This window comes from Enhydra lutris, unplaced genomic scaffold (assembly GCF_002288905.1).
Source record: "Enhydra lutris kenyoni isolate GAN:26980312 unplaced genomic scaffold, ASM228890v2 scaffoldscaffold410, whole genome shotgun sequence".
NCBI classification, from domain to species: Eukaryota; Metazoa; Chordata; class Mammalia; order Carnivora; family Mustelidae; genus Enhydra; species Enhydra lutris.
Genome location: NW_019154494.1, coordinates 1 through 16,922, shown reverse-complemented (window position 1 = coordinate 16,922; position 16,922 = coordinate 1). Strand labels below are relative to the sequence as shown.

Genomic DNA, 16,922 nt, shown 5'->3' with positions numbered 1-16,922 from the left:
TCCATCATAGTCTGATGCTGGTTATCAGTTAACCAAGTGTACTCAAGCTTAAGCAAACTAAATAGAAAATTGTTTATGTGCTTTGTGTCTTCATGGCCCTGGGTGGTTTGATTTGCTTCTACATGAGGTCTGAATCTACATCTGCCTAGAGGTAATGATTCCTCACTGTCTACAAGGTCAGTGATGTCTCAGGAAATTCCTCAAATGAACCCATACAACTATAGCACTGTTGATGTTCCTAACCATGGGTACAGCTGTCTCTCATGGTCATCTGTAAGCAATTCATGGTAACAATAGCCAACACCTATTGAGCAATTACTGTGTACAGAATTGTGTGCTGAGCATCTCCACGAATTTTCTTGTAACTGTCCTAGTAATCTTATAGTTCAGGGGCTCTTAATGTTATCACTTCATTTTGAGTAAATCAGTCTTGTGTGTTTAAGCTACTGGGAGAAGCTCATAAAGTGAGAGGGTATCAGACAAAACTCCAAAGTCTGAACCTTTAATGTTCTCAATTTGTTCTCATGCTGTTTCTTCAGTATTAACGTTCCCCAAAATTGAAAAAATGTTATAGTCAATAGTGAGCTATACTGCCTCTCCTTTGGTATACTTAGTACAAAGACTTCCCTAAGAAGACTAGTTCCATAACTTTATTGGGCACATATACTGTACCTCAAGAAAATATTATCAGAGTCATAAGTTATGATGCAGTTTTCCAGGTCAGTTAGAAGTTGACACATTAAGTGCATTCATATAAAAGTTTGTGAAATTATTACAAAGAGGATAAATAACTTTTCTTAAGGATAAAAGAGGAAATTTCAAAACATTATCTAGATGGCCATGTGGGCCTGAAGGGCTATCTCAGTTTTAATCTAGAGTGATTCTACTTATGGTCCTGTAAAGCAGCGGTTATATAATGAATTATCAGAGGTTTTAAAAAACTTTTAATGAATGATCTCTGTAATAATCACTTCATTTATAATATTTAAGTTCTCAAATTCAAACATATCTCTTTAAATTTCATGAGACTTTATGAAATAATTGAGAACCTAAGGCACTTTTTTTCATTTTTAATTTCAATTCTATTAGGCAACATATAGTACATCATTATTTCGAAGCACTTTTAAAATCACTCTTCCTAATAATTTGAGATGAAGAGCTGGGTCTTTTCATCAGGACACTGAGACACTGATTCTTTCCCAGCACTCCGTGGGGGGAAAAAAAAGCACATATGGGAATTGTAATACTGTCATCTCACCTGAGTCAGCAGTGCATTCTCTTCTCTCTTTTCCTGATTTTAGAAGCAGCAAGCCAATGATTGCGGGAGGAAGTATGACACAGATCACCTATTTCATCCTTTTGGGATTCTCTGATTTTCCCAGAATACTAGCAGTGCTCTTTGTTGTATTCCTGCTGATCTACATTTTGACTCTGACTTGGAACCTGTGCCTCATCATCTTAATAAGGATGGACTCTCACCTCCACACACCCATGTACTTCTTCCTCAGTAATCTGTCCTTCATAGATATCTGCTATGTGACCTCTATAGCTCCCAAGATGCTCTCCAACTTTTTCCAAGAGCAGCAGACTATCACCTTTGTGGGTTGTGCTGTTCAGTACTTTGTCTTTTCAACCATGGGACTGAGTGAGTCTTGTCTCATGACAGCCATGGCTTATGACCGATATAGTGCAATTTGCAATCCACTTCTCTATTCATCCATCATGTCACCCACCCTCTGTATTCGGATGGTGCTGGGATCCTATTTGGCTGGACTCTCTGCTTCTATATCCCAGTTGTGTGCCATGTTTCAGCTCCACTTTTGTGGGCCTAATGTCATTAAGCACTTCTGTGACATGCCCCAACTGATAATCCTGTCTTGCACTGACACTTTCTTTGTGCAACTGTTGATTGCTATATTATCAATGATCTTTGGGATTATAAATGCCTTCATTATCATGATATCCTATGGCTATATAGTCATCTCCATCATGAAGATCACTTCAGCTAAAGGCAGGTCCAAGGCTTTCAACACCTGTGCTTCTCATTTGACTGCAGTTTCCCTCTTCTATACTTCAAGTATCTCTGTCTATTTGAGTTCCAGCTCTGGCGGTTCCTCCAGTTGACAGATTTGCATCAGTATTCTACACTGTGGTTATTCCGATGTTGAACCCCTTGATTTACAGTCTGAGGAACAAGGAAATCAAAGATGCCTTGAAGAGGTTACAAAAGAAGAGATGGTCCTGCTGAGGCCCTGTCCAGATTTGTCCTCTCAGAAAACTTAATCCCCAGTAATATGCGCAGGAATGTACTCTAACAAAGTTCGTACTGCCTTTGGATAAAGACAGGTTAATTTGACACAAATAATATGCCAAATGGAATGACAGCTGACTTTTTTCCTCACAAGCACAATACCTTTAAGTTCTGGAGGTTCATACTTTCAACCTGCATGAGGAGTGGCCTCATCATTTATTAATATTCTGCAAGTGGTTTACCTGGGTGTCTCAGTCAGTTAAGCATCTGCCTTCTGCTCAGGTTATAATCCCAGGATGTTGGGATTGAGCCCTGCATCAGGGGTTTCTGCCCACATCCCAGTCTTTACCAGCTGTAATCTAAGGAAACAGGAGGTGATTGGAATAATAAAGAGAAATGGATTGAAGGATGTGTCCTTCAGTACCATTTACTTCATGAGTCTAATGACTTTGTTTCTTCATTCTAGTGTTCAGTGGGCAGTTCTGATGGAAGATGATGTTCAACATCCATATCACAGCCAATAGCTTTTTCTGACATTGTGGAATTCAAACCTCTCTCTCTCATTAAGTCAGCAAAATTTACCCTGTCTGACATAGCCAGTGTTTCATACTATGAAACAATTTCTAATATTTCCAGCATCTTTCATGTTTGGTGTGAGGAAACCTGTGTGAAAACTCATTGTAGTAATAGTTACTGAGGGGTGCCTGGGTGGCTCAGGTGGTTAAGCGTCTGCCTCAGGTCATGATCTCAGCTCTGGGATCGAGCTCCACATTGGGCTCTCCACTCAGTAGGGAGTTGGTCTCCCTCTCACTCTCCCTCTGTGCTTTCTTTGTCTTTCAAGAAATAAATGAAAAAAAAAAATTAAAAAAGAGTTACTGAATATTAAATACTGTAGACTAAGAAGAAATATGGAGAGTCGGTATACTTTTTTATTGTCTGTGTTCAACATTTTATGTCATAGAGATCTATGGTTTTGTTTGGGGGTGATCTAATTTATGGAGTAGATGGTTAGACTTACTCTAATGCTGATATTTTCTAGGAAGCCTCAAGAGCCTGAGTGGGTATAGATAGTGGGATAAGCAGAGTTTTTAACTTTGGCCAATTTTCTCTATCTAAAGCAGAACATAATACTTTTGGTCCTTGTGATATGTTTGAAAAGTGGAACAAGAAGTGTATGAACACTGACCACTGATATACAGGATGCTTAGACTTGAACCAACTGATATAAAACAGATGTCATTACAATTACATATTACTCTTAGAGATTCATTGGGTTCTAAACGTGTTTTTTGGGGTAGAGTCTCTGTTCTAATAAGTCATGTAATTCTTCCATTTAATTAAGGACTATAACTGAAGAGGTATTAGAAGCCTTGCCAAATTTTTCACAAATCTGTAGATGGACAGGATTGAGAGAATGAGAATCATTGAACCTCTGGGAGAGAATGTGAAGGCTCATCCATGCCAAAGAAGTAGTGCAGTATGAATAAAGGATGTGTGCCCTCCTTCCTCCTCCCCCCCATGCAGGCACAGGTATGTTCTTTGAAGCATTGTTCTTTCAAAATGTGTAATAATGTATGAGACGTCTTTCTAAGGAACCATGAGGGCTTCAGTAGGAGAAGAACCTCTCTGAGGAATGTAACACAGTGTTATTGGTTATGGTCATTAAGCTATGCTTTAGATTGTCAGGTTTCTTCATCTTTTAGTTGCAAAGTTGTACCTTGTCAAAAAACACCTCTCCAGTTCCCTTGAACTCCAGGCCCTGCTGACCACCATTGTACTCTCTGTTACTAGGAGTTTGGCTTTTTGATTCTGTATATTAGTGATCTCATACAGTATTTGTCTTTCTCTGTCTGGCTCATCTCACTTGGTATAATGCCCTCAGTGTGCATCCATGATGCCTCAAATGTCAGGATTTTCTTCACTGTCCTAGTTGAATAATAGTCCACTGTATTGTGTGTAAACACCATGTCTTCTTTATCATTCCCATATCTTGTCTATTATGAATAATGCTGCAATAAACATGGGAGTGCAGATTATCTTTTTGGTATCTGTTTTTGTTTCTGTTGAATGTATACCCAGAAGTGGGGTTGGTGGATCATATGGGTTCTCTAATTTTTGAGGAACATCCATACTATTTTCTATAATGAACCGATTTACATTTCCACTAGCAGTGTAGAAATATTCTCTTTCTTTTTTAAGATATAGTAAAAGGAAGTATTTTCTTTATTTCACATCCTCACCATGACTTGTTATCTCTTTCTTGATGATAGCCATTCTAACAGGTGTGAGTTGATATCTCATCGTGCTTTTGATTTGCATTTCCCTGATGATTAGTGATGTAGGTACCTTTTCATGTCCCTGTTGGCCATTTGGGTGTCTTCTAGGGAAAATATTTATTAATTTCCTCTACCCATTTTTTAATCAGATTGTTTTGCTTTTGAGTTGCAGGAGGTCTTTATATATATATATATATATATATATATATATATATATATATATATATATTGGATATTAGCCCTTTATGTGATATAGGGTTGACAAATATTTTTCAAGCTATGGTTTTCAGATATTTCCTCCCATTCTGTCAGTTGCCTGATATTGTTGATTTTTTTCTTTTGCTATGTGAAAGCTTTTAAATTTGATATAGTTCCACATGTTGCTTTTTGCTTTTGTTGCTTGTGCTTTTGGTGTGAGATACAAAATAACATTTACAAGACCATAGTCAAGGAGCTGCTTCCCTCTTATCTTCTAGGAGTTTTATGGTTTCAGATCTATGTTCTTGTCTTTAATCCATCCAGGCTTAATTTTTGTAAGTGTTGAAAGACAGTGATCCAACTTCATTATTGTGCCTATGGCTACCCAGTTTTTCCAAAGCCATTTGTTAAAGAGAGTATTCTTTCCCCAATGAGTATTGGTGGTTCCCTTGTTAAATATTAGTTGACATATAGGTGGGAGTTTATTTCTGGACACTATTGTGTTCTCTTGGTCTATGTGCCTTTTTATGTCAGACCCATGCTCTTTTGTTTAGTATAGCTTTATAGTATACTTTGAAATCAGGAGTGTGATGCCTTCACTTTTGTTCTTAAGATTGCTTTGGCTGGAAAGGTCAAGATGATGAAGGAGTAGCAGGCTGAGATGGCATCAGGTAGCAGGAGATCAGCTAGATAATTTATCAAACCATTCTGAACACCTACAAATCCAACAGAAGATCGAAGAGAAGAAGAGCAGCAATTTTAGAAACAGAAAATCAACCACTTTCTGAAAGGTAGGACATGTGGAGAAGTGAATCTGTAGCAATGGGAAGATAGACCATGGGGGCAGGGGCCAGCTCCCCACAAGTGGTGGAGTGACGGAGCACAAAGTCAGAACTTTTAAAAGTCTGCTCCAATGAGGGACATCACTCCAGAGGGTAAGCAGGGGTGGAGCACTCATGGGGACAGGGTGGTCTTAGGTCCCATGGGGTTACAGAAGGATCAAGGGTGTCTGAGTGTCACAGAGCTCGCAGGTATTAGAGCAGGGAAGCCTGCGACAGAGACGGAGCTGAGGAGTGAGCTCTAAATTGGGGTTACCTTAAACTGTGATCCGTGGCACAGTCAGGCCATTGCTCTTTGAGCAGGGTCCCCAAAGTGCAGATCTGGGGAGACCCCCCTGGAAGAGGGGCAGGTATCTGCTGGGTTTGGAGACTCCAGGTGGGGCTGTGTGCCGGAGAAAGAGATGTTGGGTCATAGGGTGGATGAGCTTGGAGCCTGGCTGGAGACCAGGGAGACGGGAGTGACTGAGCGCTTTTCTCTGAGGGGACACTGATGAGTGGGGCCCCAAGCTCTCAGCTCCTCCGGCCAGAGATTGGGAAGCTGCCTTTTCATTCCCGTCTTCCAGAGCTCTACAGAAAGCATTCAGGGAACAAAAGCTCCTGAGAGTGAACCTGAGCAGATTACTTAATCAGGTCCCTGGCAAGGGTGGAGCAATTCCACCTCAGATGAAGACACCTGAGAATCACTGCAACAGGCCCTTCCCCCAGATCAGCAAGAAATCCAGCCAAGACCAAGCTCACTGATCAAGGAGAACAGCGGAAATCCAGAGGAGGGGAAAGGAAAGCATTGAATTCATGCTTTTCTCCCCATGATTCTTTAATCTTGCAAAGTTAATTCTTTTAATTTTATTTTTTTCTTATTATAATTTTTTTAACTTTTACTCTTTCCTCTTTTAACTTTTTTTAATGAGTTTATCTTAACAATACCTTTCTTAAAAATTTTTTTTTATTAATTTCTTTTCAGTGTAACAGAATTTATTGGTTTTGCACCACACCCAGTGCTCCATGCCATCCGTGCCCTCCATAATACCCACCACCTGGCTCCCCCAACCTCCTACCCCCCACCCCTTCAAAACACGCAGATTGTTTTTCAGAGTCCATAGTCTCTCATGGTTCATCTCCCCTTCTAATTTCCCTCATCTCCCTTCTCCTCTCCATCTCCCTATATCCTCCTTGTTATTTGTTATGCTCCACAAATAAGTGAAACCATATGATAATTGACTCTCTCTGCTTGACTTATTTCACTCAGCATAATCTCTCCCAGTCCCATCCATGTTGCTACAAAAGTTGGGTATTCATCCTTTCTGATGGAGGCATAATACTCCATAGTGTATATGGACCACATCTTCTTTATCCATTCATCTGTTGAAGGGCATCTTGGTTCCTTCCACAGTTTGGCGACCATGGCCATTGCTGCTGTAAACATTGGGGTACAGATGGCCCTTCTTTTCACTACATCTGTATCTTTGGGGTAAATACCCAGTAGTGCAATGGCAGGGTCATAGGGAAGCTCTATATTTAATTTCTTGAGGAATCTCCACACTGTTCTCGAAAGTGGCTGCACCAACTTGCATTCCCACCAACAGTGTAGGAGGGTTCCCCTTTCTCCACATCCTCTCCAACATATGTTGTTTCCTGTCTTGCTAATTTTTGCCATTTTAACTGCTGTAAGGTGGTATCTCAATGTGGTTTTAATTTGAATCTCCTTGATGGCTAGTGATGATGAACATTTTTTCATGTGTCTGATAGCCATTTGTATGTCTTCATTGGAGAGGATTTTATTTATTTATTTGACAGAGAGAGAGAGAGAGAGATCACAAGGAGACAGAGAGAGGCAGAGAGAGAGGGGGGGAAGCAGACTCCCTGCTGAGCAGAGAGCCTGATGCAGGACTTGATCCCAGGACCCTGAGATCATGACCTGAGCTCAAGTCAGAGGCTCAACCCATTGAGCCACCCAGGGGCCCCTTAAAAAAATCTTTTTGAAACTTCATTATTATAGTCATATTTTTCCTTCATTGTTTCTAATTTTATTTTTTGTATACACATAGCATTTTTTATTCTAAAAAATTTTGGAAAACAATTTCTAATAGATCAAAATATACCCTAAATCTAGCACAGATCTTTTTTTTGGGGGGGGTGGATAGGTCATATTTTTTTTTTAATTTATTTTATTTTTATTTTATTATTTTATTTTTTTATAGTCCCTTTTTTTATTAATCATTTTTAAATTTATTTTCAGCATAACAGTAATCATTGTTTTTGCACCACACCCAGTGCTCCATGCAATCCGTGCCCTTTCTAATACCCACCACCTGGTTCCCCCAACCTCCCAACGCCCCACCTCTTCAAACCCTTCAGATTGTTTTTCAGAGTCCATAGTCTCTCATTGTTCACCTCCGCTTCCAATTTCCCCCAACTCCCTTCTCCTAACTCCCCATGTCCTCCTTGTTATTTGTTATGCTCCACAAATAAGTGAAACCATATGATAATTGACTCTCTCTGCTTGATTTATTTCACTCAGCATAATCTCTTTCAGTCCTGTCCATGTTGCTACAAAAGTTGGGTATTCATCCTTTCTGATGGAGGCATCATACTCCATAGTGTATATGGACCACATCTTCCTTATCCATTCGTCCATTGAAGGGCATCTTGGTTCTTTCCACAGTTTGGCGACCGTGGCCATTGCTGCTATAAACATTGGGGTACAGATGGCCCTTCTTTTCACTACATCTGTATCTTTTTTGTATATTTATTTCTTAATCATCATCAGTCTCATATTTTCAATATTTTTAAAAGGTTTTTTTTTTTCAGCATAACAGTATTCATTGTTTTTCCACCACACCCAGTGCTCCATGCAATCCATGCCCTCTCTAATACCCACCACCTGGTTCCCCCAACCTCCCACCCCCCCGCCACTTCAAAACCCTTAGATTGTTTTTCAGAGTCCTTAGTCTCTCATGGTTCACCTCCCATTCCAATTTCCCTCACCTCCCTTCTCCTCTCTAGCACAGAGCTTTGTTCTAGTCTCCAGCCTGAGCAAATTCTTTCCACTTTCTTTTTCTTTCTTTTCCCAACCAACTTATCAACTCCTTTTTTAGAATTTTAAAAAATTTTTCATCTTTACAGTCATATTCCATCCCTTCATTGTGTATACCCTTACTTTTGTGTGTGTGTGTGTGTGTGTGTGTGTGTATTCTTTCTTTAAAATTTTGGGCGGTAGTTTCTTCTAAAAGACCAAAATACTCCCAAAATTAAGTGGGTGCTTCTGTTCTATTCACCAGTCAAATATATATATTTTCTTTTTTCTTTAAAATTTTCTTTAAAATCTTTTTTCTTTAAAATTTCTTTTTTCTTTAAAAATTTTTTGAACTTCTTTTTACCTCTTTCTTTACCCCAAATCATGGGGTCTCTTCTGATTTGGTTAACGCACATTTTCTTGGGGTCTTTGCCGCCCCTTTAGTATTTTATTCTCTCCTTCAGATATTCTTATCTGGATAAAATGAGAAGATGGAAAAATGCATCACACAAAAAAAGAAGAGGCAGTACCAAAGGCTAGGGGTCTAATCAATATGGACATTGGTAATATATCAGAACTAGAGTTCAGGATGATGATTCTCAAGGTGCTAGCTGGGCTCGAAAAAGGCATGGAAGATATTAGAGAAACCCTGTCTGGAGAAATAAAAGCCCTTTCTGGAGAAATAAAAGAACTAAACTCTAACCAAGTTGAAATCAAAGAAGCTATTAATGAGGGGCAATAAAAAATGGAGGCTTTTACTACTAGGATAAATGAGGCAGAAGAGAGAATTAGTGATATCGAAGAACAAATGATAGAGAATAAAGAAGATGAGCAAAAGAGAGACAAACAACTATGGGACCATGAGGGGAGAATTCGAGAGATAAGTGATACCATAAGATGAAACAATATTAGAATAATTGGGATTCCAGAAAAGAAGAAAGAGAGAGGTGGGCAGAGGTATATTGGAGTGAATCATTGTAGAGAATTTCCCTAATATGGCAAAGGGAACAGGCATCAAAATCCAGGAGGTGCAAAGAACTCCCCTCAAAATCAATAAGACTAGGTCCACACCCTATAGTCTTCTAATAGTAGAACTTGCAAGTCTTAGTGACAAAGAGAAAATCCTGAGAGCAGCCCAGGACAAGTCTGTAACATACAATGGCAAAAATAGTAGATTGGCAGCAGAAGTATCCACAGAGACCTGGCAGGCCAGAAAGAACTATCATGATATATTCAGAGCACTAAACAAGAAAAACATGCAGCCAAGAATACTATATCCAGCTAGGTTATCACTAAAATAGGAAGAGAGATTAAAAGCTTCCTGGACAAACAAAAACTAAAAGAATTTGTAAACACCAAACCAGCTCTATAGGAAATATTGAAAGGGGTCCTCTAAGCAAAGAGAGAGCCTAAAAGTAGTAGACCAGAAAGGACCAGAGACAATATACAGTAACAGTCACCTTACAGGCAATACAATGGCACTAAATTCATATCTCTTAATAGTTACCCTGACTGTAAGTGGGCTAAATGCCCCCAATCAAAAGACACAGGGTATCAGAATGGATAAAAAAAGAAAAGCCATCAATATGCTGCCTACAGGAAACTCATTTTAGATCCAAGAAAACCTCCAGATTTAAAGTGAGGGGACGGAAAACCATTTACCATGCTAATGGATGTCAAAAGAAAGTTGGGGTGGCAATCCTTATACCAGATCAATTAGATTTTAAGCCAAAGACTATAACAAGAGATGAGACAGGACACTATATCATACTCAAAGGGTCTGCCCAACAAGAAGATCTAACAATTTAAATATCTATGCCCCTAACATGGGAGCAGCCAGCTATATAAACGAATTAATAACAAAATCAAAGAAACACATCGACAAGAATACAATAGTAGGGGACTTTAACACTCCCCTCACTGAAATGGACAGATCATCCAAGCAGAAGGTCAACAAGGAAATAAAGGTCTTAAATGACACACTGGACCAGATGGACATCACAGATATTCAGATATATTCAGATATATTCAGAACATTTCATCCCAAAGCAACAGAATACACATTCTTCTCTAGTGCACATGGAACATTCTCCAGAATAGATCACGTCCTGGCTCATAAATCAGGTCTCAACCAGTATCAAAAGATTGGGATCATTCTCTACATATTTTGATACAATGCTCTGAAGCCAGAACTCAATCACAAGAGGGTATTTGGAAAGAACCCAAATACATGGAGACTAAAGAGCATCCTTCTAAAGAATGAATGGGTCAACCAGGAAATTAAAGAAGAATTGAAAGAATTCCGAGAAACAAATGACAATGAAAACACAACGGTTCAAAATGTGTGGGACACAGCAAAGGCAGTCCTGAGAGGAAAACAGATAGCGATACAAGCCTTTCTCAAGAAACAAGAAAGGCCTCAAATACACTACCTAACCCTACACCTAAAGGAGCTGGAGAAAGAACAACAAAGAAAGCCTAAACCCAGCAGGAGAAGAGAAATAATGAAGATCAGAGCAGAAATCAATGAAATAGAAACCAAAAACGAAACAAAAAAAACAATAAATAGAACAAATCAATGAAACTAGGAGCTGGTTCTTTGAAAGAATTAAGATTGATAAACCCCTGGCCAGACTTATCAAAAAGAAAAGAGAAAAGACCCAAAAAAATAAAATCATGAATGAAAGAGGAGAGATCACAACCAACACCAAAGAAATAAAAACAATTATAAGAACATATGATGAGCAATGATACACCAGCAAATTTGACAATCTGGAAGAAATGGATGAATTCCTAGAGACATATAAACTACCACAACTGAACCAGGAAGAAATAGAAAACCTGAACAGACCCATAACCAGTGAGGAGACTGAAGCAGTCATCAAAAATCTCCCAACAGGAGGAGTCAAGATGGCGGAGAAGTAACAGGCTGAGACTACTTCAGGTAGCGGGAGATCAGCTAGATAGCTAATCTAAAACCAGCATCACCTTGATCCCAAAACCAGACAAGGATCCCATCAAAAAAGAGAACTACAGACCAATATCCTTGATGAATACAGATGCAAAAATTCTCACCAAAATACTAGCCAATAGGATTCAACAGTACATTAAAAGGATTATTCACCACGACCAAGTGGGATTTATTCCAGGGCTGCAAGGTTGGTTCAACATCCGCAAATCAATCAATGTGATACAATACATTAAAAAAAGAAAGAACAAGAACCATATGATACTCTCCATAGATGCTGAAAAAGCATTTGACAAAGTACAGCATCCCTTCCTGATCAAAACTCTTCAAAGTGTAGGGATAGAGGGCACGTACCTCAATATTATCAAAGCCATCTACGGAAAACCCACCGCAAATATCATTCTCAATGGAGAAAAACTGAAAGCTTTTCCGCTAAGGTCAGGAACACGGCAGGGATGTCCGTTATCACCACTGCTATTCAACATAGTACTAGAAGTCCTAGCCTCAGCAATCAGACAACAAAAGGAAATTAAAGGCATCCAAATCAGCAAAGAAGAAGTCAAACTATCATTCTTTGCAGATGATATGATACTATATGTGGAAAACCCAAAAGACTCCACTCCAAAACTGCTAGAACTTGTACAGGAATTCAGTAAAGTGTCAGGATATAAAATCAATGCACAGAAATCAGTTGCATTTCTCTACACCAACAACAAGACAGAAGAAAGAGAAATTAAGGAGTCAATCCCATTTACAATTGCACCCAAAACTATAAGATACCTAGGAATAAACCTAACCAAAGAGGCTAAGACTCTATACACAGAAAACTATAAAGTACTCTTGAAAGAAATTGAGGAAGACACAAAGAAATGGGAAAATGTTCCATGCTCCTCGATTAGAAGAAAAAATATTGTGAAAATGTCTATGCTACCTAAAGCAATCTACACATTTAATGCAACTCCCATCAAAGTACCTTCCATTTTTTTCAAAGAAATGGAACAAATAATCCTAAAATGTATATGGAACCAGAAAAGACCTCGAATAGCCAAAGCAATATTGAAAAAGAAAGCCAAAGTTGGTGGCATCACAATTCCAGACTTTAACTCTATTACAAAGCTGTCATCATCAAGACAGCATGGTACTGGAACAAAAACAGACACATAGATCAATGGAACAGAATAGAGAGCCCAGAAATAGACCCTCAACTCTATGGTCAACTAATCTTCGACAAAGCAGCCTCTTCAATAAATGGTGTTGGGAAAATTGGACAGCCACATGCAGAAAAATGAAATTGGATCATTTCCTTACACCACACACGAAAATAGACTCAAAATGGATGAAGGATCTCAATGTGAGAAAAGAATCCATCAAAATCCTTGAGGAGAACACAGGCAGCAACCTCTTCTACCTCAGCCGCAGCAACATCTTCCTAGGAACATCGCCAAAGGCAAGGGAAGCAAGGGCAAAAATGAACTATTGGGATTTTATCAAGATCAAAAGCTTTTGCACAGCAAAGGAAACAGTTAACAAAACCAAAAGACAACAGACAGAATGGGAGAAGATATTTGCAAATGACATATCAGATAAAGGGCTAGTGTCCAAAATCTATAAAGAACTTAGCAAACTCCCAACACCCAAAGAACAAATAATCCAATCAAGAAATGGGCAGAGGACATGAACAGACATTTCTGCAAAGAAGACATCCAGATGGCCAACAGACACATGAAAAAGTGCTCCATATCACTCGGCATCAGGGAAATACAAATCAAAACCACAATGAGATATCACCTCACACCAGTCAGAATGGCTAAAATTAACAAGTCAGGAAATGACAGATGCTGGCGAGGATGCGGAGAAAGGGGAACCCTCCTACACTGTTGGTGGGAATGCAAGCTGGTGCAACCACTCTGGAAAACAGCATGGAGTTCCTCAAAATGTTGAAAATAGAACTACCCTATGATCCAGTGATTGCACTGCTAGGTATTTACCCTAAAGATACAAACGTAGTGATCCGGAGGGGCACGTGCACCCGAATGTTTATAGCAGCAATGTCTACAATAGCCAAACTATGGAAAGAACCTAGATGTCCATCAACAGATGAATGGATAAAGAAGATGTGGTATATATACACAATGGAATACTATGCAGCCATCAAAAGAAATGAAATCTTGCCATTTGCGACGATGTGGATGGAACTAGAGGGTATCATGCTTAGCGAAATAAGTCAATAGGAGAAAGACAACTATCATATGATCTCCCTGATATGAGGGAGAGGAGATGCAACATGGGGGGTTAAGGGGTTAGGAGAAGAGTAAATGAAACAAGATGGGATTGGGAGGGAGACAAACCATAAGTGACTCTTAATCTCACAAAACAAACTGAGGGTTGATGGGGGGAGGGGGGTTGGGAGAAGGGGGGCGGTGTTATGGACATTGGGGAGGGTATGTGCTATGGTGAGTGCTGTGAAGTGTGTAAACCTGGCAAGTCACAGACCTGTACCCCTGGGGATAAAATATATTATATGTTTATAAAAATAAAATTAAAAAATAAATAAATAAAATAAAAAGAAAAAAAATCTCCCAACAAACAAGAGCCAAGGGCCAGACAGCTTCCCAGGGGAATTCTACCACACATTTAAAAAAGACTTAATTCCTATTCTCCTGAAACTGTTCCAAAAATTATAAATGGAAGGAAAACTTCCAAACTCATTTTATGAGGCCAGCATTACCTTGATCCCAAAACCAGACAAGGATCCCATCAAAGAAGAGAATTACAGACCAATATCCTTGATGAATACAGATGCAAAAAGTCTCACCAAAATACTAGCCAATAGGATCTAACAGTACATTAAAAGAATTATTCACCACTGCCAAGTGGGGTTTTTTCCAGGGCTGTAAGGTTGATTCAACATCTGCAAATCAATCAATGTGATACAATACATTAAAAAAAGAAAGAACAAGAACCATATGATACTCTCCATAGATGCTGAAAAAGCATTTGACAAAGTACAGCATCCTTTCCTGATCAAAACTCTTCAAAGTGTAGGGATAGAGGGAACATACCTCAATATCATCAAAGCCATCTACGGAAAACCCACCGCAAATATCATTCTCAATGGAGAAAAACTGAGAGCTTTTCCACTAAGGTCAGGAACACGGGAGGGATGCCCATTATCACCACTGCTATTCAACACAGTACTAGAAGTCCTAGCCTCAGCAATCAGACAACAAAAAGAAATTAAAGGCATCCAAATTGGCAAAGAAGAAGTCAAACTCTCACTCTTTGCAGATGATATGATACTATATGTGGAAAACCCAAAAGACTCCACTCCAAAACTGCTAGAACTTGTACAGGAATTCAGTAAAGTGTCAGGATATAAAATCAATGCACAGAAATCAGTTGCATTTCTATACACCAACACCAAGACAGAGAAAAGAGAAATTAAGGAGTCAATCCCATTTACAATTGCACCCAAAACCATAAAATACCTGGGAATAAACCTAACCAAAGAGGCAAAGAATCTATACTCAGAAAACTATAAAGTACTCATGAAAGAAATTGAGGAAGACACAAAGAAATGGAAAAATGTTCCATGCTCATGGATTGGAAGAACAAAGAGTGTAAAAATGTCTATGCTACCTAAAGCAATCTACACATTTAATGCAATCCCTATCAAAATCCCATCCGTTTTTTTTTTTCAAAGAAATGGAACAAATAATCCTAAAATGTATATGGAACCAGAAAAGACCTCGAATAGCCAGAGGAATGTTGAAAAAGAAAGCCAAAGTTGGTGGCATCACAATTCCAGACTTCAAGCTCTATTACAAAGCTGTCATCATCAAGACAGTGTGGTACTGGCACAAAAACAGACACATAGATCAATGGAACAGAATAGAGAGCCCAGAAATAGACCCTCAACTCTATGGTTAACTAATCTTCGACAAAGCAGGAAAGAATGTCCGATGGAAAAAAGATAGTCTCTTCAACAAATGGTGTTGGGAAAATTGGACAGCCACATACAGAAAAATGAAACTGGAGCATTTCCTCACACCACACACGAAAACGGACTCAAAATGGATGAAGGACCTCAGTGTGAGAAAGGAATCCATCAAAATCCTTGAGGAGAAGTAAGGCAGAAACCTCTTCGACCTCAGCTGCAGCAACTTCTTCCTAGGAACATCTCCAAAGGCAAGGGAAGCAAGGGCAGCAAGGGGAAAAATGAACTTTTGGGACTTCATCATGATCAAAAGCTTTTGCACAGCAAAGGAAACCGTTAACAAAACAAAAGACAACTGACAGAATGGGAGAAGATATTTGCAAATGACATATCAGAAAAAGGACTAGTATCCAAAATCTATAAAGAACTTATCAAACTCAACACCCAAAGAACAAATAATCCAATCAAGAAATGGGCAGAGGAAAAGGATGTGGAGAAAGGGGAACCCTCCTACACCGTTGGTGGGAATGCAACTTGCTGCAGCCACTTTGGAGAACAGTGTGGAGATTCCTCAAGAAATTAAAAATAGAGCTTCCCTATGACCCTGCCATTGCACTACTGGGTATTTACCCCAAAGATATAGATGTAGTGAAAAGAAGGGCCTTCTGTACCCCCAATGTATATAGCAGCAATGGCCACGGTCGCCAAACTGTGGAAAGAACCAAGATGCCCTTCAAAGGACGAATGGATAAGGAAGAGGTGGTCCATATACACTACGGAGTATTATGCCTCCATCAGAAAGGATGAATACCCAACTTTTGTATCAACATGGATGGGACTGGAAGAGATTATGCTGAGTGAAATAAGTCAAGCAGAGAAAGTCAATTATCATATGGTTTCACTTATTTGTGGAGCCTAACAAATAGCATGGAGGACAAGGGGAGTTAGAGAGGAGAAGGGACTTGAGGGAAATTGGAAGGGGAGGTGAACCATGAGAGACTATGGACTCTGAAAAACAATCTGAGGGTTTTGAAGGGGCGGGGGTGGGTGGTTGGGGGATCCAGGTTGTGGGTATTGGAGAGGGCACGGATTGCATGGAGCCCTGGGTGTGGTGCAAAAATAATGAATCCTGTTACACTGAAAAAATAAAAAATTTAAAAAAAGATTTTTTGACACTCTCCCTTTCACTTTACATATATATATATATATGAATGACAGACACATACATATATATGTATATATCAGACATTAAAAGAATAGCCCATGTGCATTATATTAGCCCAGGTTCTCAGAGCTAAAACTTTAGTCTACGTAATTTGCATATGCAGGGCACACAGATGCATGTGATCTCAAAATTCTTTCCCACGAGAATAAAAAAGCATTTTCATTGTGAAACACTTAGAATTAAACAGAGTGCAACTCCTTCAAAAAAAAAAAAAA

At 39.2% G+C, this 16,922-nt stretch overlaps 1 pseudogene; it reads left to right on the top strand.

The window, feature by feature from the left end:
• Nucleotides 1-1,314: 1,314 nt before the first annotated feature.
• On the top strand, nucleotides 1,315-2,248 carry LOC111140291 (annotated as a pseudogene).
• Nucleotides 2,249-16,922: the final 14,674 nt, after the last annotated feature.